Source organism: Saccopteryx bilineata, chromosome 4 (assembly GCF_036850765.1).
Source record: "Saccopteryx bilineata isolate mSacBil1 chromosome 4, mSacBil1_pri_phased_curated, whole genome shotgun sequence".
NCBI lineage: Eukaryota > Metazoa > Chordata > Mammalia > Chiroptera > Emballonuridae > Saccopteryx > Saccopteryx bilineata.
The window spans coordinates 128,256,561-128,280,274 of NC_089493.1; the positions used below are offsets into that span (position 1 = coordinate 128,256,561).

A 23,714-nucleotide genomic window follows, 5' to 3' on the forward strand; every position below is an offset into this window, starting at 1 on the left:
CAGCGCGGGACGGCCGGGCCAACCCTGTCCTGTCCCTCCTGCGTGCAAATACCGGCCCCTGCCCGCGCGGGTTTGCAGCCCTGAAGTGGGCCGGGCAGAGTGGGGCGGGGGGGGGGCGGTGTTTGTCCATGTGCTAAATCTCTTCCCGGAACTCCAACCGGACCGTAAAGTAGAGGGGCGAGGACACCTTTGTTTTCCCAGTAACACGAAACGGAGGGCCAACTTTAGATGAATCTAGGCCGATCGGTGTCCCTCTCTGAGCTGCGCCTGCAGTCCCTCAGAGGGGTACGAACTACCCCTCCCACCCCCCGCCTTTTAATCCCTCCTTCTGCCCGCCTGCATCTTCCGTTTTTTACTAAGTTTACCCTCCTCCAGGCCCTGGCTCGGCGCCCCCCGGGGAGAAGCGGCTCCCTGGGGCACACGTGGCAAGAGGCTCCTGCCCCTTTGAGGGGTGGCCAGGTCCTTCGGCCGCGCAGGGTCTGTGCCAAGACTCAGCAGCGATCATCCTCCCTGGGTGACCAGATTCAAACCTAAAGTAATCCTTTTGGGGGCGCTGTTTCCTTTAACAACCTCGGAAAAGTAAAATCCACATGATCTTGTGAACAGGGAGGCTGTGGACCACGGTTAAGAAACCCTAGTTTCTCCTCTTCTCCCTTGTGAAATGGCTTGGACCTGGCAGGCCCTGTCGTCCTTGTTGTGACCCTCGTGTGTAAGCCTGGGTTGAGAATCAGTGAAGCTAGGCGAACTGCCAGCTCGACCTCAGCAGCCACCATGCCAGGCCTCATCTTGTTCCCGGGCCTGTTTTCATTTTCCAGTCCTGCTGGCTCTTGACTTGGCTCTGTGTTGGATTTTCCACTCTGTGCCTGACACTTGATTTCCCTAGCTTTGATTTTAGGCACTAGGCTCCATCCCCCCCCCCCCCCAGCACCACTGTACCAGCACTTACCCATCCCACCCTGGTCATCCACCTTCTCCTAGCTCACACCCTCCCACCTCAGCCCACTAGACCGAACATCCTTTTCAAAGGAGCTGTTCACTTGGGAAGAGATTTTGATAGGGGAACTTAAGAGTTAGAAATATAGTTTTCATAATAGTAGCTTTTAGTTACAATCAATAGGATTGATGATTTATATAAGTAAAAGCTTTATTCCAGGAGCTGGATATCTGGATAGGCCTAGGTGACTCCATGAGGCTGAAAGCAATCCACCTCTGTGCCCCAGGCCCAGGAGTTCCACAAGTTGGATGGTATCTAAGCCCTGATGCTACAAGGAGGGAACTCTCGCTGATAGGAAGCAGATAAAGAAATACTGGCCAGCCACTGAAGAAAACCTTAGAACAATCCCTGGACTGCAATTTTTATCTAATTAACTTGTCTCTAAATTTCAAACCTTTACCTATCCCTTTCTTCACCCTTATAAAAAAAGTTGGGTGAGACGAGGTGTTAAGATGGTTTTTGGGGGGTACAGACCCCATCTTCTCAGATTGCCGGGTATCTGAATAAAGCGCCCATAAAGATTCGATCCTTGTCACTGCTTATTTGGCCGAGAGGTGACAGGCAGCATGAATGCAGATGTTTTTCCAGTTTCAATTTGGGCTACCATGGGAATGAAAGAAGCTAAGGAGCCAATAAAATCTCTGTGGTGCTAAGAAGCCATCTTTCCTAGGGTTGCCGTTCCTCTTTCTTCTTAGAGAGGTGCATCAATCAATTACCAGAAAAACTTCTCCCTCCCTTGGCCCCAAGTGGGCCAGTTTCCCTGTCATCCCAGAAGTGACTGAACCAGAACCTATTCAAAAACACTGAATCCACTGACTGGCCAGAGACCATTCTCTCTTCTCTACTGAGAATATGAACCAAAAGTCAAGAGTCTGTAATGTACACCAAAATGAATTTTATATTGTAATAAAGAATAAAAAACATTTATTTGAGCTAGAGGAGCTGCATCCCAGGACATGCAGATTTAAGTAGCAACCTAAATTGTATTCCACCAGACAAAGGGGAGGTTGCCTTTATAGCAAATTTGTACCTTCTGATTGGTCCAAATCTCATAGTCTGATTAGCATCATGCATCCTGATTGGTCATTATGGAGCAGTTCCAATTGGATGGTTAGATCTTAGTCCACCAGTGAAAAGAGGAAACTAGGAACTGATTCCCTTATAATAGTTGACTCAGATAGCTAAATGAGCAGGGCACAGCACAGAAAGCCAAGAGTTCAGTCTGAGCTGCTTCTATACAGAGTATGTGAAAAGCTCCTGCCAGCAAATGGCTGCTAGGCTCTTATAGTTTTGTACAATTTCAGCCCTCAGTGGAGCACAGTGAGCTCATTTCAGCAGATACATTTCTTCTTAGGGTTCACATTGTATGAATCTTTCTTGTTGGGGCCCACATTAGCCAGTTGGTTTTTGCTGTGGATCTGCAATTTCACACCATAGGATTGAAGGTCAGATAGGGCCAGTTAAAACATTTTTAAGGTCAAGTGTTGGGGAGAGCAGAGGAAGCTAAGCTCTGGGAAGGCCGTGGAGCAGACAGGCCTAGAGGAGCAGGGAAGGCTTCATAGCAAACTATGGAGAGAAAACACCAAGGGCTTACCCTTCTGGCTCCCAGGAAAGCTTGCTGAGCTGAGAGCACTTTGAATCTATTTCTTCTGCTTCTTTCTAAGTTTGCCTAACCCCACCCTCCTACCCAGTTTTATTGAGACATAATTGACATAGAACACTATAAATTTTTTTTTTAATTAAGTGAGAGGTGGAGAGGCAGAGAGACAGACTCCCACATGCACCCTGACTGGGATCCACTCCACCTGGCAAGCCCCCTACTGGGTGATGCTCTTCCAGTATGGAGCTGCTGCTTTGTTGCTCAGCAACTGAGCTATTTTAGTGCTGAGGCAAGGGTATGGAGCCATCCTTAGCACCTGGGGCCAACTTGCTTGAACCATTTGAGCCATGGCTGCAAGACCCCTGAGAGATAGAGATAGAGATAGAGATAGAGATAGAGAGAGAGAGAGAGAGAGAAAGAGAAAGAGAGAGAGAAAGAGAAAGAGAAAGGAGGGGTGGAGAAGCAGATGGTTGCTTTTCCTGTGTGCCCTGACTGGGAATTGAACCTGGGACTTCTACACACCAGGCTGATGCTCTACTGCTGAGCCAACCCAGGGAGAACACTGTATAAGTTTAAAGTGTACAACATAGTGGTTTGACATAGGTGTGTATTGCACAATGATCGCCACAATAAGTTTAGTTAACATCTACCACCTCACATATCTACAATATCTTTTTTTCTCATGGTGAGGACTTCTAAGATCTACTTTCTTAGCTACTTTCCAACATACAATTCTAGAACTTCTGACTTAGTCACAGAGACAAAACAAAACCAGCTTGAAGGAAATGGAAGTTTATTTCTCATGTAAAAGTCCAAATGGGGTTCTGGCACTTGGTGGGCTACAATAGCAAATGAACCCATCTGGCCATGAAGGAGGCTCTCTGGGACTCCTGTTTATTTCGTTGAGCACTCAGTGTGGGTTTACATTGTGGGTGATGAGAAGGTGAGAAAAGGTGCCCATAGCCAACCTCAAACTGCAAACCAAAGAGGCAGGAGTTGCAGGAAGTAGAGAACACCAGGGACGGGTGCCAGTCATGGTGGAGTCTGATGCGGCTTCTGGCCACATACACACAGTGGCCTTAATTCCTTCTTACTCCTCCCCAGGGTCTTGGGGGCATTCAGCTCTCTTAGTACTACTGTCCCTCTGAAATCTCTCCTTAATGAAACATAGTCATTTCAGATTCTGATCATCTATCTGTTTAAGAGGACTGTAATGCTTTGCAAAGCAATTGTTCTTTTTAGAAGTTAGATTTCTGGGGCAGTTATACAAAACAGCCTTAGTGGACAGTGGTGGCTCCATTGTCTTGGCTGAACAAAGACAAAAGGGCTAGGTGGGCATTGAGACACCCTCTGTCCTACCCAAATTGCTTCTAGAGATCACTGTTACTGTTGGGTCTCTCTCCTAGGATCTTGAAATGCAGGGCGGGGGGTGGGGAAGAAAAGCCGACTCAGTTCTAGAAAATCAGAGACAAATGGAGGCTTCAGGTGTCCCACTCAAGACCCTGACCTGGAAGGCCAAGTAGCAGATTTTATATTTAAACAAGGAATTAGCAGAGTCTTGTCTGTTTCCAAATTAGCTGCTTTGGCTTCGACAGAAGCACCAGTTAACACCACCTATGTGATGTAAAAGGTTTTAAGTAACAAGTTGCTGCATTGGAACTGAAACTAAAGTGGGACCGAAGAGTCCTGATGAGAGTCGGGCTAACCCACTCTCACCGCAGCTTCAGTCCTTGGAGATTTCATCCAAGCTGCTCTCTGAAGTCCACACTGTGTCAGGCCTTTAATGATGCCAGGGACACAGCCCACTGCAGGCTACACCCAAAGGCCAGAGTCAGAGCACAATTGAAGGTTACAGAAAACTCTGAGGAGACAAGAGAGAAGGCATGGAGGAGCCAAGGGTCTGAAAAGAGAAAGCTATGCCAGCAGCCACAGCCCTGCGCAAGCAGACACCCTCTCTTTAACCTGCCCTCAGGAAGGCCCTAGAGGAGAGAAAGATAGATTGCCGAATGGGGAGAGGTAGGGGTACTGAAGGCACAGGGGCCAGGTGACAAGAACATCAGCATCAAAGCAATAAGGAGGACATGACAGTTCCTAGGACTTCCTGTATAGATTTAGGGCAGGAACATTTTTAAAGATTCTTTTTTCTTTAAATTTAGTGACTTTAGAGAGAGGGGAAGAGAGAGAGACAGAGAGAGAGACAGAGAGACAGAAACATCAATATGTTTCTGTATGTGCCCTGACTAGGGATCGAACTGGCTACCTTTACATATTGGGACGATGCTCTAACCAACTGAGCTGTCTGGCCAGGCATAGGACGCAGGAAACTTTTTAGCTTGTGGCAGTATATCAGTGTGGTGGTCCTGGATTTCCACTTTGGGATTATGTGCTTTGGACTAGGAGGAAGTGCTGAGTGTGGAAAAGTAGAAGGGGCAGAGCTGTCTGGGCTTCTGCTGGGCTATGAACTTCCCAGGGCTAATGAGTAAGGGGACAGGGTGAAGCCTGGGTCTGGCCTGCAGTGCTCTCTGGGACATCTCAAGCTTCCTGGACTATGGCTGTCAAACTGCCTTCACACTCACAGTCCTCTGCTTGGTGCCTCTCTGCGGGCTCTGTCACTTAGCGCTGTGGTAGTAGACCCAGCAGCCTCTAGTACTCCCATTTGGTTTGGGTTCTGTAATACTTGCAACATATGTTTGAAAGGAAATGGAAAGTTTACCCTTTAGCCACATTTCCTTCCTGATTCAAGAACCTTGACAGTTCTATGACCACTTAGCCTAAGAGTTGTTCTCCAGACTAAAATAAATGAAAATAAAATAAAAGGAAGCAAAAACATCTAACTGCACTGCTCTAGAGTCTTTAAGGACCCAGGCTTGTTCCACATTTGCTCTGCTATCACCTAGGGTGACAGCACAGAGGAGGGGTGTGTCAGTACAAAATCAGGGTTTGCAAAAAAGGAGAGGTGGTGAATGGTTGTTGCAAGGTGGCCAGCAGTTTCTACTTCAGTGGAAAGAATGTGGGATTTGATGCTTGGCTTTAGACTCCACTTCTGCCATCCACAACCTGTGTGGCTTCAGGCAAGTCACTTAATCTTCCCGTCCCTCAGTTTCCTTACCTGCAAAATAACTCTTAGTTTACCAAATGGTTATAGGAGTAGCAGTATCTAAAAAGAGTCTAGCAGTGTCTGCTACAAGTTGGCACATGCCCAAACACTTCCTGCCATTGCTCTGGTTGGCTCCTGAGGATATATTTAACTTTCTTCTCAGCCCTGCTGATCTGTCACTCTCACACTGTGAGGAGGACAGACATCTCTGCATAGATCACCATGTAGTGGCCTTTTCTATTTTCTGGGCTACTCAGCATCAATATGAAATTCCATTGAATGAAAAAACAAAAATTTATCCGTTTACTATAAACAGAACATGGAATTTTCTCTTTTTTTTCACTGTTATGTACAATATTGCTATGTACACACTACTCATACACCTGTACAGAAATTCCTTTAGGGTATAAACTAAGGGTGAAATTTCTGGGTAATATAATACACCCATCCTCAACTTTATTAGATAATATCAGACATCTTTCCAAAGGGGTATGCCAGTTTACCCTCCCACTGGCAGCATAGGAGTGTTCTTGTGGTTCCACACACACAGGAACAGGTTTTAAAATTTGTTGCTATTCTGTAGGAAGCATAATGGTGTCTCATTGTGGTTTTGACAAGTTCTTCATTTGTTACTTAGTTGCAAATATCTTGTCTTCAACCATTATCGCTTGTTTTTTCATTCTCTTTATAATATGTTCAGTGAGTAAAGTTCTTTATTTTAATGTAATTCGTTTCTGTTTATTGTTGCTTTTTCATTATCATTAGTGCCTTTTATTACTTGTTTAAAAAATATCTTTTCCTACTCAGAGTCATTAAGATACATTACGATCTTCTCAGAGCCTATGGTTTTGCACTTTGTTTCTAGGTGTGTAATCTACGTTGGTAGTGGTTTTTGTGTTTTGTGAGAGGAATCCTTATAGATAGATACCCAATAACCCCATGCCTTTTATTGGTCATTTCTCAATGACTCTGTTTTCCCATATCTCTCCAATATCAAGTGTCTATCTATATGCAGATCTGTTTAGGGCTCTTCATTCTGTTCTATTGGTCTATTTGTTATTCCCATACTAGCACCTCACTATCTTGATATCTGATCATGTAAAATATTTTATCTTATTGTCCAAGAGCATCTTGGCTATCCTTTGCTTTTTAAATTGCCATATTACATTTTTTAATAAAAACAAACAAACAAACAAAGTTAGGATTTTGATCAGTTTCAGTGTGGGGGAAGATTGAAATCTTTACAATATTGAGTTGTCCAATCCAAGATTATGGTAGACCTGTTCATTTATTTAGACTTCCCTAAATGTCTCACAATGACATAATTCGACTTTTTTTTTGGTAGAGGCTTTGCACATCTTTAGCATGATTTATTTCTAGGCACTTAATATTTTCACTAACTTTACTGAGGTAAAATTAACATCCTATAAACTGCATAATATGTAGAGTGTACAATTTGATAAGTTTATCTTATGTATACACCCTGAGACTATCACTACGATCAAGATAATAAACATGCCCATCATTCCCAAAGATTTCTTATGTCCCTTTGCAATCCTTCCCTCCTATCCCTTCCTGCCCAAACATCCCTCTCCCTACTTTGTAATCAGGCAAGACCGAATATGTCTATACCGAAGATGTGTTCCAGTCAAATTGGAAAGAATTTCAATTTTTGTTACTGCACAGTGTAGGTAAAATAGCCCAGAAATCTGAGGACCAGGGGTTGGTGCTGTGTTTGCAATCATGGGCAGCTAATTTTGGGCAGATCGCTCACTCAGCTGGTCTTCATCATCTCCACTTTGTTAGAAGGTCATTGTGTAAATGGAAACATGATAACTTTCATAAAAATATAAAATGAACATGTGTCAGATTTTACTTACTTTATTAGTTAATGAGGGGACCAGTGATGTACTAAAAATCTGTTCAAAGGATAGTGCAAAGACCAGACACGTACTGGCAAAAAAGAATAATGCAGCCTGACCAGGTGGTGGCACAGTGGATAGAGTGTCGGACTGGGATGTGGAGGACCCAGGTTCAAGACCCCGAGGTGGCCAGCCTGAGCGTGGGCTCATCTGGTTTGAGCAAGGCTCACCAGCTTGGACCCAAGGTTGCTGGCTTGAGCAAGGGGTCACTCGGTCTGCTGAAGGCCCGCGGTCAAGGCACATATGAGAAAGCAATCAATGAGCAAATAAGGTGCCACAACGAAAAACTGATGATTGGTGCTTCTCATCTCTCTCCGTTCTGTCTGTCTGTCCCCGTCTATCCCTCTCTCTGAATCTGTAAAAAAAAAAAAAAAAAAGAAGAAGAAGAAGAAGAAGAAGAAGAAGAATGCAGTAGATTTGTTAACTGATACAAGATTGGCCTCTTTCACAGTGGGCAAATCAAGTGCACCTTCCCCACAACTTTCATTTGTGTTGCTGTGGGCAAGAATTTGTATTACTTTCAGTTTTTACAGCTTACCGACTCAAAGACACCAAAAGGTGGAAACTACTACAGACTCTAGTAATCTGGAAGGGTGCACAAGCTCAGTGTTCCATGAGGACTTTTTTCTCCCCGTTTCAGAAGTCTTTCACAAAGTTTCCTGGCAATTTGTGCAATAGTGTTGGGTTGCATAAATTTTTTTTAAAGTTTTTAGTGGCAGAACTTTTTTTCTAAGTGAGATCTTACAGGAAATCCATATATATATATATATATATATATAATGTGTAATTTCACTGATATATATATATCAGTGAAAATGATTTATTATGCAGTTAACATGTGCTCACTGTAAAAATATCCAATAGTACAGAAGGTTATTAAGTAAAGAAATCATCTCCTTTCCCTTCCCCTCCCTCTCTTCTTTAATGTCCAGAGCTATGTCCTATAACTGTGCCTCACATACGTGGTGGCCACCCTCTACGTGTATATAAACATGCTTTTAAAAACACAAATGGAATAAAAACAATTTTCATTTCTGTGTCTTACTTTTTTTTCCCAATTAAAGAAATGTATTGTGGGCATATTTTCATGTCAGAACGTAGAGATATACCTAGTCATTTTAAATGGGTAATAGTCTCTGGAATGGATACCCCTATTTGGCCAGTTTTGTATTAATGGATTATTTTTTAGTTGTTTCTAATTTTATGGCATTACAAACAAATGCTGCAATGAACTTCTTTAACCACTCTTTTAGTGTTATGATATGTATATACCAACACACACACACACAAACACACATATATATTATATATATATTATGTATTTATATATATATATATATATGTAAAATTTTATGAGTGGAATCCCTGGGTTTAGAGGTAGTTGCATTTAACATTTTCACATATATTGCCAAGTTACCTCCCCCAGAAGTTATCACTTATTTATTTTCTGCCTAGTGGCATATCTTTACATTCTCACCAACACTGGGTATTATCAAACTTTTAAATCTTTGTCAACCTGATAGAAGGAAATGGCACCTCATAATTTCAGTGCACTTTTCTACAATTATCTCTAGCAGTTACAGTCTTCCCTTTGGTGGGAAATTGCTTCATTATTTCTGTGGCTTCCCTCCACAGGGTAACTGCAGTGTGCAATGTGAAAACCTTGAGCTAGACCAATTCTCTGGGGGCCCGTGTTCCAGGAGGCAGGCTCTCTGCTTTGTGTCACCGTGGAGACTGCATGTCAACCTGTGAGTGTCTGAGTGCCAGTCTGTTCATGTCAGTGAGTATTGACGTCTCCAGGGCTGTGGGGAACAGAGACCTGTTCACAACAGTGCAGGGTAGCAGGGTTCAATGTAGAGTGCAGAGGGCTCTCCCAATTGGGGAAAGAGGAGCAGCTGGACCTTGTGTGACCTGGAACTGGGACTGGGAAAGGGCTGGGGTACGGAGACAGCCTCATGCTCTCTGCTTCTCTTGCCATACTCTGCTTCTTCTAGTGAGAGTTCCCACTCTCCAAAGACCCATAAAACCTGCCCACAAGCCCCACAACAGTCCTCCCAGTCTGACCCTGCATGCCTTTCAGCTGAAGAGGTCATTTCTACCTAGAACAGTGACTCTTTCTCAAGAAGTCAACCACTCAGTGTGATGGGGAAGAGAAAACAACCACCAATAGGCTTCTTTTGCAGGGGCTGAAATAAAGATGGTAAGCCTCTGCCCCATCACATGCTCGGTTATCCAGGAAGTGACCGGAGGCTCATTCACAGTCCATGGTCATGGTGAAGGCCAGCGGTACGCCAGGAAGGATAAGCAGGAACTCAGGAGGGAGGAGGACCGGGGTCCACTGTCTGCTCTTACTAGCTCTGTGACCCAGGACAAACCACTTGATTTCTTTGCGCCTTATGCCCTTGTCTCTAAGTCGAGGTTAATAGTGCCTCCCTCATAAAGCTATTGTGAGGATTAAATGAAATTAATATCTGTAAGTGCCTCTGTCAATACTCCCCTACACGTGACATTTTGATAATCACACTTTTCAAAATGAGGATCTCAAAGGATGTCCCCAAATATCTGATGTGGAGTGGTCCTCCTTCCTTCGGTACTCCCATCCAACAGCAGCCCCGAGCCTGTGTCCTCTTGCAAAAATGGCTAAATCTGGCTCTGTCAACCCTCTGTGCCACTTGAGCTGCACACTGTTAATTCCTGCACAGTGTGCTGCTTCATGCCTCCGTGCCTTTGCTTGCGCAGTTCCGTCAGCCTGGGGTGCTTCCCCGACTCCGCTCCACCTGGCAGTGTCTGCTCATCCCTCAAGACACAGCCAGGTGAAAGGCAGATCATTTCATCCGGTACACTGGCTATCGGTCTGGAATAGAATCAAAGTAGACTCTAGCTTACTGTATACAAAAATAAAATTCCAGATGGATTAAGGACTTAAAATGTAAAAAATAAAATGTTAAGAATCCAGCAAGAGGTCCTGGCTGGTTTGCTCAGTGGTAGAGCATTGACCACATATGTGGAAGTCTTGCTGTTCAGCCAGGGCACACAGGAGAAGCGACCATCTGCTTCTTCACCCGTCCCCCTTCCCCTTTTCTCTTTCTCTTGCACACTCTTTCTCTTCGCCTCCTGCAGCCATGGCTGGATTGATTAGAGCGAGTGGGCCTCTGGCACTGAGGATGGCTCCATGAAGCCTCTGCCTCAGGTACTAAAAATAGCTTGATTGTGAGTATGGCCCCAGATGGGCAGAGCATTGGCCAGGTGGATCCCCATCTGGGCACATGTGGGAGTGTGTTTTTATCTCTCTTCCTCTCACTTAAAAAAAAATTCTGGTAAGAGAAATCACAGTGCAACACTAGTATATACCCATTAGAATGGCTAAAATAAAAAAGTTGAAACCACATGTTGGGTGGATGTAGAGCAACTAAGACATCTTTTGCATTACTGGCAAGGGTATAATTGGTACAACCACTTTGGAAAACTGGAAAAATCTACAAAAAATGGACATCCACATGCCCTGTTACCCCAAATCTGTATTCTTGGGTAAAATACCAACAGAAATGCAAACATAAATTCACCAAAAATTTGTACAGGAATGTCTATAGCAGCACAATTTATAACAGCCCCAAATTAGAAGCAACCCAATTGTCTATCAACGATAGAACAGATAGAGAAAGCGTGATAACTTATATAAAGGACTACCACACAGCAATGAGAATGAATGAACCACCAGAATAAATCTTGCAAACATAATGTTGAGTTAGAGAAGATAGACACAAAAGGGTACATATGCAGGTTCATTTAAGGCAAGTTCCAACACTAACTAACCTCTGATGTTGGAAGTTAGGGTAGAGATTAATCTTTAGGATGTAGAGAGACTGGCAGGAGACAATTAGGAGCATCTAGGGTGCTGAAAATGTTCTGTTTCTTGATCTGGGTCCCAATTACTTGAGTGTGTTCACCTGTGAAAATTCATGGCTCCATAAAAACATGTGCACTATTTCATATAGATATAAAAATTTCCAGTAAAGAATTTTTGCAAGGAGCCCTCATATAAACAAGAAGTTAGGAGACCTTCTCAACCAAGGTTGGAAACATAAGAGATAAAAAAGATAGATATAGCCCTGGCTAGGTAGCTCAGTTGCTTAGAGCGGTGTCCTGAAACGCCACAGTTGCAGGTCCAATCCCCGGTCAGGGCACATACAAGAATCAATCCATAAATGCATAAATATGTGGAACAACAAATTGGTGTTTCTCTTTCTCTCTTTCTCTCTTTCTCTATTTCTAAAAATCAATAAAAAAGAATAGATATTTTTGCCTTTATACATATATGTTACACTTATGGCAAAGGATACTGTGAGAAATGTCAAAAGACAAACATTAGATTTGGGAAAATAATATTTATAATGCAGCTATTAGACAAAGGCTGATAGCTATACTATCCAAACAACTCTTATCAATTGCTAAGACAGATAACTCAGTGGAGAATGGACAAAATGACATGAATAGGCAATTCAGAGAAGAAAAATATTCAACTGCGTGGAAAGATGCTCAAGTTCATTAGCATTCAGGGGAATATAAACTAAAACGGTAAGATACTAGCTTAGCCCCTTCAGGCTGGCAAACTCACAAAGCACGTCCACACCTATTGCATGTTGGGGTGGGGGTAGCGGTGGGGGACATGTGCTTTTAATCATTGCTGATGGAGATGTGAATTGTTATGGCTCTTTTGGAAATCAAACCGGAAAAATCCATTAAAATAAAAAGTACATATGCCCTTTGACCTAGCAATCCCACTCCTGAGAATCTGTTCCAGAGAAATAAAAGCATTCACCTCAAAGCCCCTGGACTAGGGTGTTTATTGCAGCATTGATCATAGAAGTGCAAGTATGGGGCGTGTATGTGGGCGCATGCGCGCGCGCGCGCGCGCGCACACACACACACACACACACACACACACACACACATCTTGGAAGCAAAGCAAATGTCTCTCAGCAGAGAAATGGTGAAAGCAACAGAGCTTTTCCTCAGGGCCCATGGTCCAGAGGCCCTGGGGAAAACAGTGATCAGTTCCATCAGCAGGAGGTCTCCACCTTCAACGTGGGGTAGGGTGGACAATGTGGATGGCTGGAAACCGTCTGCCTCCTGCCCTTGCCCAGCATCAGTGACCCCAAAGGGGGATCTGGAGGAGAGACCATCTGGGACAGAGAACTGCCTCTCAGCAGGGCTCAGCTCCTGTCCTCCAGGACACCAGAGAAGGAGGATCACGGAGGTGGCTGGGGTAGACACCCACCGTCAGTCACACACACAGTGGCTTACTTGAGCCAAACCCAGGAGAACTCTCTGCTAACTGAGAAATAAATTAGACACAGGATCAATTGCAAATAGAAAACTATGTCCAAAACCATGCCTTCCTTCTGAAGTCTGTGTTCAAGCCATGTCCCTATCCAATCGAGGCTCCTCACTTTCTCCTAGTGAATTAAAATGTGGCATGAGCTTACATTCAGTCAGCTGCTGGGCCACTGGCCTGGCTCAGGAAGCTATAAGCAGCCCCTATCCAGACTGGAGGACCACATAGTACGTGGGTCAATATTTAAAATAATAAATGAAATCAATAAACTATTAGATAAAAATACTCTATCTTTTTTTTTTTTTTTTTTCATTTTTCTGAAGCTGGAAACAGGGAGAGACAGTCAGACAGACTCCCGCATGTGCCCGACCGGGATCCACCCGGCACGCCCACCAGGGGCGACGCTCTGCCCACCAGGGGGCGATGCTCTGCCCATCCTGGGCGTCGCCATGTTGCGACCAGAGCCACTCTAGCGCCTGAGGCAGAGGCCACAGAGCCATCCCCAGCGCCCGGGCCATCTTTGCTCCAATGGAGCCTTGGCTGCGGGAGGGGAAGAGAGAGACAGAGAGGAAAGCGCGGCGGAGGGGTGGAGAAGCAAATGGGCGCTTCTCCTGTGTGCCCTGGCCGGGAATCGAACCCAGGTCCTCCGCACGCTAGGCCGACGCTCTACCGCTGAGCCAACCGGCCAGGGCAATACTCTATCTTTTTACCTTTAAAATATACTTTCACAACAACAAAAGTTTTTTTTTTAATTTTTATTTATTGATTTTAGAGAGAGAAGAAAGGGGGGGAGAGAGAGAGAGAGAGAGGGAGAGAAAGAGAGAGAGAGAGAGAGAGAGACATCAGTCCATTTCTGTATGTGCCCTTACCAGAAATCAAACCAGCAACCTGTGTGTATTGCAATGATGCTGTAACCAACAGAGCTCTCTGGCCAGGGCATAACACTATATATATTACATATATAATATATATATATATATAATATATATTTTATATATATATATAATATAAATATATATTTTAAAGTGAGAGGAGGGGAGATAGACAGATTCCCACATGTGCCCTGACCTGGATCTACTTGGCAACTCCCATCTGGGGCTGATGCTCTGCCCATCTGGGGCTACACTCGCAACTGAGCTATTTTTAGTGCCTAAGGAAGAGGTTCCATGGAGCCATCCTCAGTGCCTGGGGCCAGTGTGCTTGAAGCAATTGAGCCATGGCTGCGGGAGGCAAGACAGAGGGAGAGAGAGAAGGGGGAGGGGAAGGGGAGCAGAAGCAGATGGTTGCCTCTTTTGTGTGCCCTGACCAGGAATCAAACCCGAGACATCTGCACTCGGGGTTAACACTCTACCACTGAGCCAACCGGCCAGGGCCTGTATATGGTTTTTATATGAATGGAAGTTGGGAATGAAGTAAAGATAACAGAATTGAATTATTTTTGCACATATTTGGATAGTCTAGTGATTGGCTGGTGATGTTTAAACAAGTAATAAAATCAAGATACACATAAATCGAAAGCTAGTACATATTTTTCCCTTAACTTCTTTTCTTACCTTCCCTATTGCAAAGTTATGAAATTATGTTTTATAATCAAGATATTTTGCATAATTTGTGTTCTATCAATGATGAATTAGACTATCTTTTTGAGTCCATGTAATTCTTAGATGATTTTTAAAATAATTTTTTCTTTTTTTGTATATGTGACAGAGACAAAGAGAGAGACGGATAGGGACAGGAAGACGGACAGGAAGAGAGAGAGAGAGAGATGAGAAGCATCAATTCTTTGTTGCTGCATCTTAGTTGTCCATTGACTGCTTTCTCAAATGTGCCTTGACTGGGGGGCTACAGCAGACCAAGTAACCCCTTGCTCAAGCCAGCAACCTTGGGCTCAAGCTGGTGAACCTTGCTCAAACCAGAAAAGCCCGTGCTCAAGCTGGCGACCTTGGAGTTTTGAATCTGGGTCCTCCGCGTCCCAGTCCAATACTCTATTCACTGTGCCACCACCTGGTCAGACTAAAATTAATTTCAACTTGGAGAAAGTTTCAGTAATAAGAGATTGTCATTAGAATCTTAAGAACAGTATTTATTTAAATTTTTTTTTTTTTTTTTATAATTTTATTTTTTTAATGGGGTGACATCAATAAATCAGGATACATATATTCAAAGATAACAAGTCCAGGTTATCTTGTCGTTCAATTATGTTGCATACCCACCACCCAAAGTCAGATTGTCCTCTGTCACCTTCTATCTTGTTTTCTTTGTGCCCCTCCCACCCCCTATCCCTCTCCCATTCCCCCCTCCCCCCCCCCCGTAACCACCACACTCTTATCAATGTCTCTTAGTTTCACTATTATGTCCCACCTACGTATGGAATAATACAGTTCCTGTTTTTTTCTGATTTACTTATTTCGCTTCGTATCATGTTATCAAGATCCCACCATTTTGCTGTAAATGTTCCGATGTCATCATTTCTTATGGCTGAGTAGTATTCCATAGTGTATATGTGCCACATCTTCTTTATCCAGTCATCTATTGATGGGCTTTTTGGTTGTTTCCATGTCCTGGCCACTGTGAACAATGCTGCAATAAACATGGGGCTGCATGTGTCTTTACGTATCAATGTTTCTGAGTTTTGGGGATATATACCCAGTAGAGGGATTGCTGGGTCATAAGGTAGTTCTATTTTCAGTTTTTTGAGGAACCACCATACTTTCTTCCATAATGGTTGTACTACTTTACATTCCCACCAACAGTGTATGAGGGTTCCTTTTTCTCCACAGCCTCTCCAACATTTGCTATTACCTGACTTGCTAATAACAGCTAATCGAACAGGTGTGAGGTGGTATCTCATTGCCGTTTTGATTTGCATTTCTCTAAAAGCTAAAGAAGATGAGCATCTTTTCATATATCTGTTGGCCATTTGTATTTCTTCCTGGGAGAAGTGTCTATTCATATCCTCTTCCCATTTTTTTATTGGATTGTTTGTTTGTTGTTGAGTTTTATGAGTTCTTTGTATATTTTGGATATTAGGCCCTTATCTGAGCTGTTGTTTGAAAATATCATTTCCCATTTAGTTGGCTTTCTGTTTATTTTGTTATCAGTTTCTCTTGCTGAGCAAAAACTTCTTAGTCTGATGTAGTCCCATTCATTAATTTTTGCCTTCACTTCTCTTGCCATTGGAGTCAAATTCATAAAATGCTCTTTAAAACCCAGGTCCATGAGTTGAGTACCTATGTCTTCTTCTATGTACTTAATTGTTTCAGGTCTTATGTTTAGATCTTTGATCCATTTTGAGTTAATTTTTGTACAGGGGGAGAGACTGTAGTCCAGTTTCATTCTTTTGCATGTGGCTTTCCAGTTTTCCCAGCACCATTTATTGAAGAGGCTTTCTTTTCTCCATTGTGTGTTGTTGGCCCCTTTATCAAAAATTATTTGACTATATATATGTGGTTTTATTTCTGGACTTTCTATTCTGTTCCATTGGTCTGAGTGTCTATTTTTCTGCCAATACCATGCTGTTTTGATTGTCGTGGCCCTATAATAGAGTTTGAAGTCAGGTATTGTTATGCCCCCAGCTTCATTCTTTTTCTTTAGGATTGCTTTGGCTATTCGGGGTTTTTTATAGTTCCATATAAATCTGATGATTTTTTGCTCTATTTCTTTAAAAAATGTCATTGGAATTTTGATGGGAATTGCATTAAATTTGTATATTGCTTTGGGTAATATAGCCATCTTGATTATATTTATTCTTCCTAGCCAAGAACAAGGTATATTCTTCCATCTCATTATATCTTTTTCGATTTCCCTTAACAATGGTTTATAGTTTTCATTATATAAGTCCTTTACATTCTTTGTTATGTTTATTCCTAAGTATTTTATTTTTTTTGTTGCAATCGTGAAGGGGATTATTCTTTTGAGTTCCTTCTCAGTTGTTTCATTGTTGGCATATAGAAAGGCTATTGACTTCTGTATGTTAATTTTGTATCCTGCGACCTTACTGTATTGGCTTATTGTTTCTAGTAGTCTTTTTGTGGATTCTTTGGGGTTTTCGATGTATAGGATCATATCATCTGCAAAAAGTGATACCTTTACTTCTTCTTTTCCGATATGGATGCCTTTTATTTCTTTGTCTTGTGTGATTGCTCTGGCTAGAACCTCTAGTACCACATTAAATAAGAGTGGAGAGAGTGGACAACCCTGTCTTGTTCCTGATTTAAGGGGGAAAGCCTTCAGTTTAGTGCCATTTAATATGATGTTAGCTGATGGTTTATCATATATGGCCTTTATCATGTTGAGATATTTTCCTTCTATACCCATTTTGTTGAGAGTCTTAAACATAAAATTGTGTTGTATTTTATCGAAAGCCTTTTCTGCGTCTATTGATAAGATCATGTGGTTTTTGTTCTTTGTTTTGTTGATATGGTGTATTACATTAACCGTTTTACGTATGTTGAACCATCCTTGAGATTCTGGGATGAATCCCACTTGATCATGATGTATTATTTTTTTAATATGTTGTTGTATTCGATTTGCTAGTATTTTGTTTAGTATTTTAGCATCTGTATTCATTAGAGATATTGGTCTGTAGTTTTCTTTTTTTGTGCCATCCTTGCCTGGTTTTGGTATGAGGGTTATGTTGGCCTCATAAAATGTGTTTGGAAGTATTGCTTCTTCTTCAATTTTTTGGCAGACTTTGAGTAGAATAGGAACCAAGTCTTCTTTGAATGTTTGATAAAATTCGCTGGTATAGCCGTCAGGGCCTGGACTTTTATTTTGGGGGAGGTTTTTAATGGTTTTTTCTATTTCTTCTCTACTGATAGGTCTGTTTAGGCTTTCTGCTTCTTCTTGACTCAGTCTAGGAAGGTTGTATTGAAGAACAGTATTTAAATTTGGAAGTGAGCCATGCATTGTGCATATCCTGTTCAAATATTTTTGGTGAAGTTGTACCTCGACAAATTACTATTATTGCAGGAATTATTATAAAATATTTCACTCTTACCATATAAATTCTACCTCTTACATTGTAAATGTCACTGTCTCTTAAAGTAACATTGTGATTTGTGCAAAGATTTGAACTTCTATATGAACATAGATACAGATTTAAAGGTAAAAAACAAAGTGTTAATGTTGCACAATGTTTCTTAGCCACCACGTGCAACTGTTTATCACACTGCTTCCTGAGTCCCATTGGACCGGACCACCATGAACTGCAGCACAGAGAACATGTGGCTGGATGCGTAGCACTCCTGAGAGATGACACTTCACTTGGCAAGAAACAACTGCCATTCTGCTGCCTGAGAACAAGGATTGGATTAACTTTAATTCATTTGCCCTATTTCAGACCTAAGTGATCCTGACTCAGAACCACTTACTCAAATCTCCGTCTCCCTCTGAAGCAGTGTCTGTCTCAGATGCTGGCATCCAGACATACTTGCTTTTCATGTTGAGGACACTGGGCACAGGCTGAGGAGCAGTGTTTCCTGGGGGCTGCCAGTGGGCTGCCTTGGCCAGCACCAGCATCGGGTCCCATGTGTTCCCTAATAACTTACTTTCCGGGCATTTGTGACACATGGGACCTTCTCAAGCAGAGGGCTTTGTAAACATTTTACCATACAGGATTGGTTTTTGATTTATTGCCCAGTTCTAAAACAAACCAATTCTTTTGGAAAAATCTAATAGAAACAAATCACTAGAAACATAAAATATCAATAAAAAAAATCCACATAGAATCCAAGGCTCAATTTGTGAAGATTCCACAGATGCGGAATCACACTCAGTGTCTGTGTATAACACAGGGAGAAGCAGGAGCAGGTCACTTGGGGACAGGCACTGCTGCACAGGCCACCCTCCTCAGAGCGCTGCTCCCAGTCAGGGGACCCGGCTTCTAAGAGACACCAGACACCACAGGGCCCAATCTGACCTGATGGTCCCTTCAATCTCTGAGGATTTTCCCTTAATTTGGTGGTTTTCTTTTCAGGTCACACATCCTCTGTCCTCCCACGGTATTGACATAGGTGCAGACCTCTAAGGTGCTGCCGTCACCACAGGGCCTGCAGGCCCTGCCTCTCCCTGAGTCATGCAGGATGAAGGGCCCTAAGCATTTGCCGTACTCGGAGAGGGGGCTCCAGAGCCAAGGGCTGTGCTGAGAGGGGTGCTCCCTAGACTGTCAGGAGAGAGGGGCAGGCTCAGGATGGTTCTTTTGCCACTTGAATTCGGGGAATGTGGAGGTTTCCTAGCAGGACCAGCTGCGGAGGGCATGTGTGTTTCTTTCTTTCTTTTCTTTTTTTTTTTTTTTTTGTATTTTTCTGAAGCTGGAAACGGGGAGAGACAGTCAGACAGACTCCCACATGCGCCCGACCGGGATCCACCCGGCACGCCCACCAGGGGCTACGCTCTGCCCACCAGGGGGCGATGCTCTGCCCCTCCGGGGCGTCGCTCTGCCGTGACCAGAGCCACTCTAGCGCCTGGGGCAGAGGCCAAGGAGCCATCCCCAGCGCCCGGCCATCCTTGCTCCAATGGAGCCTTGGCTGCGGGAGGGGAAGAGAGAGACAGAGAGGAAGGAGGGGGTGGGGGTGGAGAAGCAAATGGGCGCTTCTCCCATGTGCCCTGGCCGGGAATCGAACCCGGGTCCCCCGCACGCCAGGCCGATGCTCTACCGCTGAGCCAACCAGCCAGGGCCGGGCATGTGTGTTTCTGGAGCCAAGACTACACTTCTCACTTGTCCTTCCTCTGAGGGTTGTATGCTGGAACCTGGGCCTGAATCATTTATGACGTTGTTTCGGCTGGAGGAGGCAGGACCCCACATCCAGGGCAAACGGTCATGCCATGCCACAGGAAGCAGGAGCTAGGGGTACTTATGAAGATCAGACCAGAAAGCCTGGAGTCAGATCCCAGACAGACAGGTGTTGGAAGAAGCCCATGTAGAGCTGATGGCCCCTGTGGTGGGAGAGCAAACAGAAGGGGAAAGAAGGCTACCAGAATGCTTTGGGCTTCTTAGGGGCTACAGGAATTCCCTCACTCTGGCGTGGGGTCAGCAGCAATTCCAGAGCTTACAGTTGCTTCCAGAACTCCTACACAGGGCAGATACACATCTCTAAGATTATATATATATATTATAACCCAATTCAAATTTTCTGTTCTTGTCATTTCCCCTTCCCATAGATATTTTTGCAGTGGACTTAGCTTTATTCATTACTAATTGTTGGCAATTCATTTCAGCATCCTTCTTTAATGTTTTCAAATTACAAAAGGAGTTCAGCAGTATATAAAGTGAAAGACTATCTTTGTCATCCCCATGTCCTGGGCTCCCCAATCCCACACCCAGGAGTTAAGGAATTTTACCAGCTATGAACAGCAAGACCTTCCTAGTTCCTGTCTACACAGTGACAGACACCCATCTCTCCTGTCACTCACTCTAGGGCAGTGGTCCCAACCTTTTTTGGGCCACAGACCGATTTAATGTCAGAAAATGTTTTCACAGACTGGCCTTTAGGGTGGGACAGATAAATGTATCACGTGACCGAGACAAGCGTCAAGAGTGAGTCTTAGACGGATGTAACAGAGGGAATCTGGTTATTTTTTAAAAATAAAACATCGTTCAGACTTAAATATAAATAAAACGGAAATAATGTAAGTTATTTATTCTTTCTCTGCGGACCTGTACGGGTCCATGGCCCGGGGGTTGGGCCACTGCTCTAGAGAAAGCACTGTCATGAGTCGCCCTCTGGAGAAGCCCATGTGGAGAGGGTTGAAGACTCTGGCCAGCGGCCACATGTGTGAGTGTGGAAGCAGGTCCTCTAGCTGCACTTGGGCCTTCAGGTGAGAATGTAGCCCGGAATGATGTCTTGACTGAAACCTCATGGGAGACTCGGAGCCAGGACCATCCTGAGGAATTCCTGACCCCCTGGGAAACAGCATGAGAGAGTAAATTTTTGTTGTTATAAGCTGCCAAGTTTTGGAGTACTAGGTTACACAGCTCTTAACACACTTTCTCTCCAATGACAGCATCGATTTTTAGTTTCTCTCTGTTCTGAAGCTCTTCAAAAGCATCATCTAGCCTCATTGTCTCCTTTTCCTTCCCATTCTTCCCCTCTTCAGTCCTCTCTGTTATAGTGTGTTAGCCAGTGTCTACAAGCTGTGTGGCTAGGATGTGATACATTTTCGTTAGGTGGACTGTTCCTTTGACCTCACTTATGTACTGCTGCAGACCTCGAGATAAGCATCCACGAGCAAGACATTTATTAAGAAAGATCTCCTAAGAGAAGTTGGAAAAGGGGAGGAGGAAGCAGGACTGAGAGGAGGAGGAGGAAGTGAACCACAGGTGAAATTTCAGGCAAAGTCCAAATTTCAAATGGACCCTGGACAGTGCTGGAGAAAGTGACCCGTTAGAGTTTGTTTCACCCCAAAGCAAGAGAGCCTGGCTTTTGTACTGCCATCTAGTCAGTATCGTGTCGGCTGCCCCAGGGGACAATAACTCCCAGATGCTTGGCTGTCTGCATGCACAGGCAAAGCAGCTTCCAGAACCTGGGCTTGTCTGAGAAGGTCACAGGCACAAGTTCTCAGAAGTCCAGCAGCTCAACAGAAGCTGGGGGAGAAGTACAGAGAAACTCTGAGAGGATCCACAGGGAGCTGGGCAGAAGGTAGTCAATATTTGCTACAGCAGTGCCTCAACTTCTTAGGGGTTCTTGTTAAAATACAGACTCTGGCTCAGCGAGCTTGAGGTGGGACTGACATCCTGCATTTGTAACTAGCTTCCAGGTGCTACTCAGTTTCTGAGGTCAAAGAGCGGCCGTACCATTCAGAGAAACTTCACATTATTATAGGAGCTGACCTTCCAGTGAAAGACCATCATGCGGGTCCTAGTTATCTACAGCTGTGTACCAAACCATCCCAGACAAGAGTGGCTAAAAACACAATTTGTCACTCAGTGGTTCTCACTGGGGATCTCTAATGCCATTGAGGTCCGAAGTTGGGTAGAGCTGTGGTCTTCTGTGTGGAATGTCCAAGACGGCTTACTCACATGGCTGGCGGCTGACACGGGCTGTTAGTCAGGGAGCTCAGGTGTGGCTGCTGACTCTCATGCCTTCAGGTGGCCTCTCCACATGCCTTGGGCTTCTTGCAGCCTGGTAGCTCTGCCAGATTTTATATTAATCAAGTATGGCAAGTGTAGGGAAAACAGCTGGGTTAGGCTTGCTTGCTTGTACTAGTCTACACGATTAGTGCGTGAGCACATGGCAGAAGCCATGTGTGTGTGTCTATGTAAAGCTGTGGGTGCTTTCCCTCGGGGGTGATTCTCCCAGATCACTCTCCCACCACTGCGAGGTGCGGTTCCCTGATTCCCTCAGCCGCCACTGTGAGGAGTGGTTTTTCTGATCCCTTGCCCTCCACTGCGAAAAGCCATTTTCTTTTGTTTATTCCCTAGCCTGTCTCTGCGAGCCTCCAATAAACAGGAATGGCCCAACGCTTTCTGGCTCTGCAGTTCCTCTACCGTCTCCCAAATCCAGTGTGAACCTGCCTGGCCTCGGTCACCAGCATTACAGTAAGATATGCAGACATGAAAATGATTGTCAGGGCAGAATGAGCTTATACTCATGTAGATTCCTGGAAATGTCATGCAGGGCCACATGAGGAAGCACTGGGGCAACTCAGGAAGCAGAAAGGGTGAGGAGGAAGACATGCTCTTTATAGGGGTCTTTACAGAGAGGAGTGGGTGAGGCAGGGTGGGTAGGCTGAATAAGGTTAGGATTGGATAATTTGAATTATTTGGGGAGGTTCTGGATTTAGGGGTGGTCCTTTGTTGTCTGGTACCTGGGGTGATCAGGGCAGGAGGAATATTGCTTTGCTGTATGAGAATTCGATTAAGGAGATGGCTGGAAGTTGGGTTGGCTGTGCATCAAAGACACACTCACAAGAGAGGCCCTACAAATTAGCTGACCCTTGGAAGATCAAGGCCCCAAATACCAGAGCATCAATAAAACAAAAAATAAGAAAATACAGTCAAAGCAGTAGCTGAGTTCTGAAAAGGATATCCCGAGGGCAAGCATTCCAGAAGTCGGGAAGCAGAAACTGCCAGGGCAGTTAAAATCTCTATGCCCAGTGCCTGACCAGTGGTGGTGCAGTGGACACAGTGTCAACCTGGGACATTGAGGTCCCAGGTGTGAAACCCCAAGTTTGCCAGCTTGAGCATGGGCTCACCAGCTTGAGTGTAAGACCATCGATACGATCCCAGGGTTGCTGGCTTGAGCCCAAGGTCGCTGGCTTGAGCAAGGGTCACTGACTCATCTGGAGCCCTGTGGTCTAGGCACGTATGAGAAGCAATCAATGAACAACTAAAGTGCCACAACTACGAGGTGATGCTTCTCATCTCTCTTTCTGTCTGTGTCTCTTGCAAGACAATACAAAACAAAACAAAAAACACACCAAAAAACAAATGAATAAACAACTACCCAGAACTGACACAATATCACTTCTGCTGTAATCTGCTGGTTGAAGCAGACATTGAATGACTCAGATACAAGGGACAAATAAACTCCACCTCCCGGTGGGGTATGGAAGGTTCTATCCCAAAGGGATTTGTGGGGTGGGTAATATTGCTTTGGCCATCTTTGGAAGATATAATCTATCAGATGCATATCTTCATCAATGTAAATGTCTGTGTAAATACCTGGCCATATTCAATTTGGTGGATTCCAGGTAAGATACTCTGAACAAATATATCTCAGTGTATGAAGACTCTGCACCCGTACTGATCTGAATAGCAGGAGGTC

General features: G+C 44.1%; 1 protein-coding gene across 1 annotated transcript in view; it reads left to right on the forward strand.

The window, feature by feature from the left end:
- The window catches only part of BBS4 (Bardet-Biedl syndrome 4), a 948,798-nt gene that overhangs the window by 103,459 nt on the left and 821,625 nt on the right, over positions 1 to 23,714 (forward strand). The gene's annotated exons all lie outside the window — the stretch shown is intronic.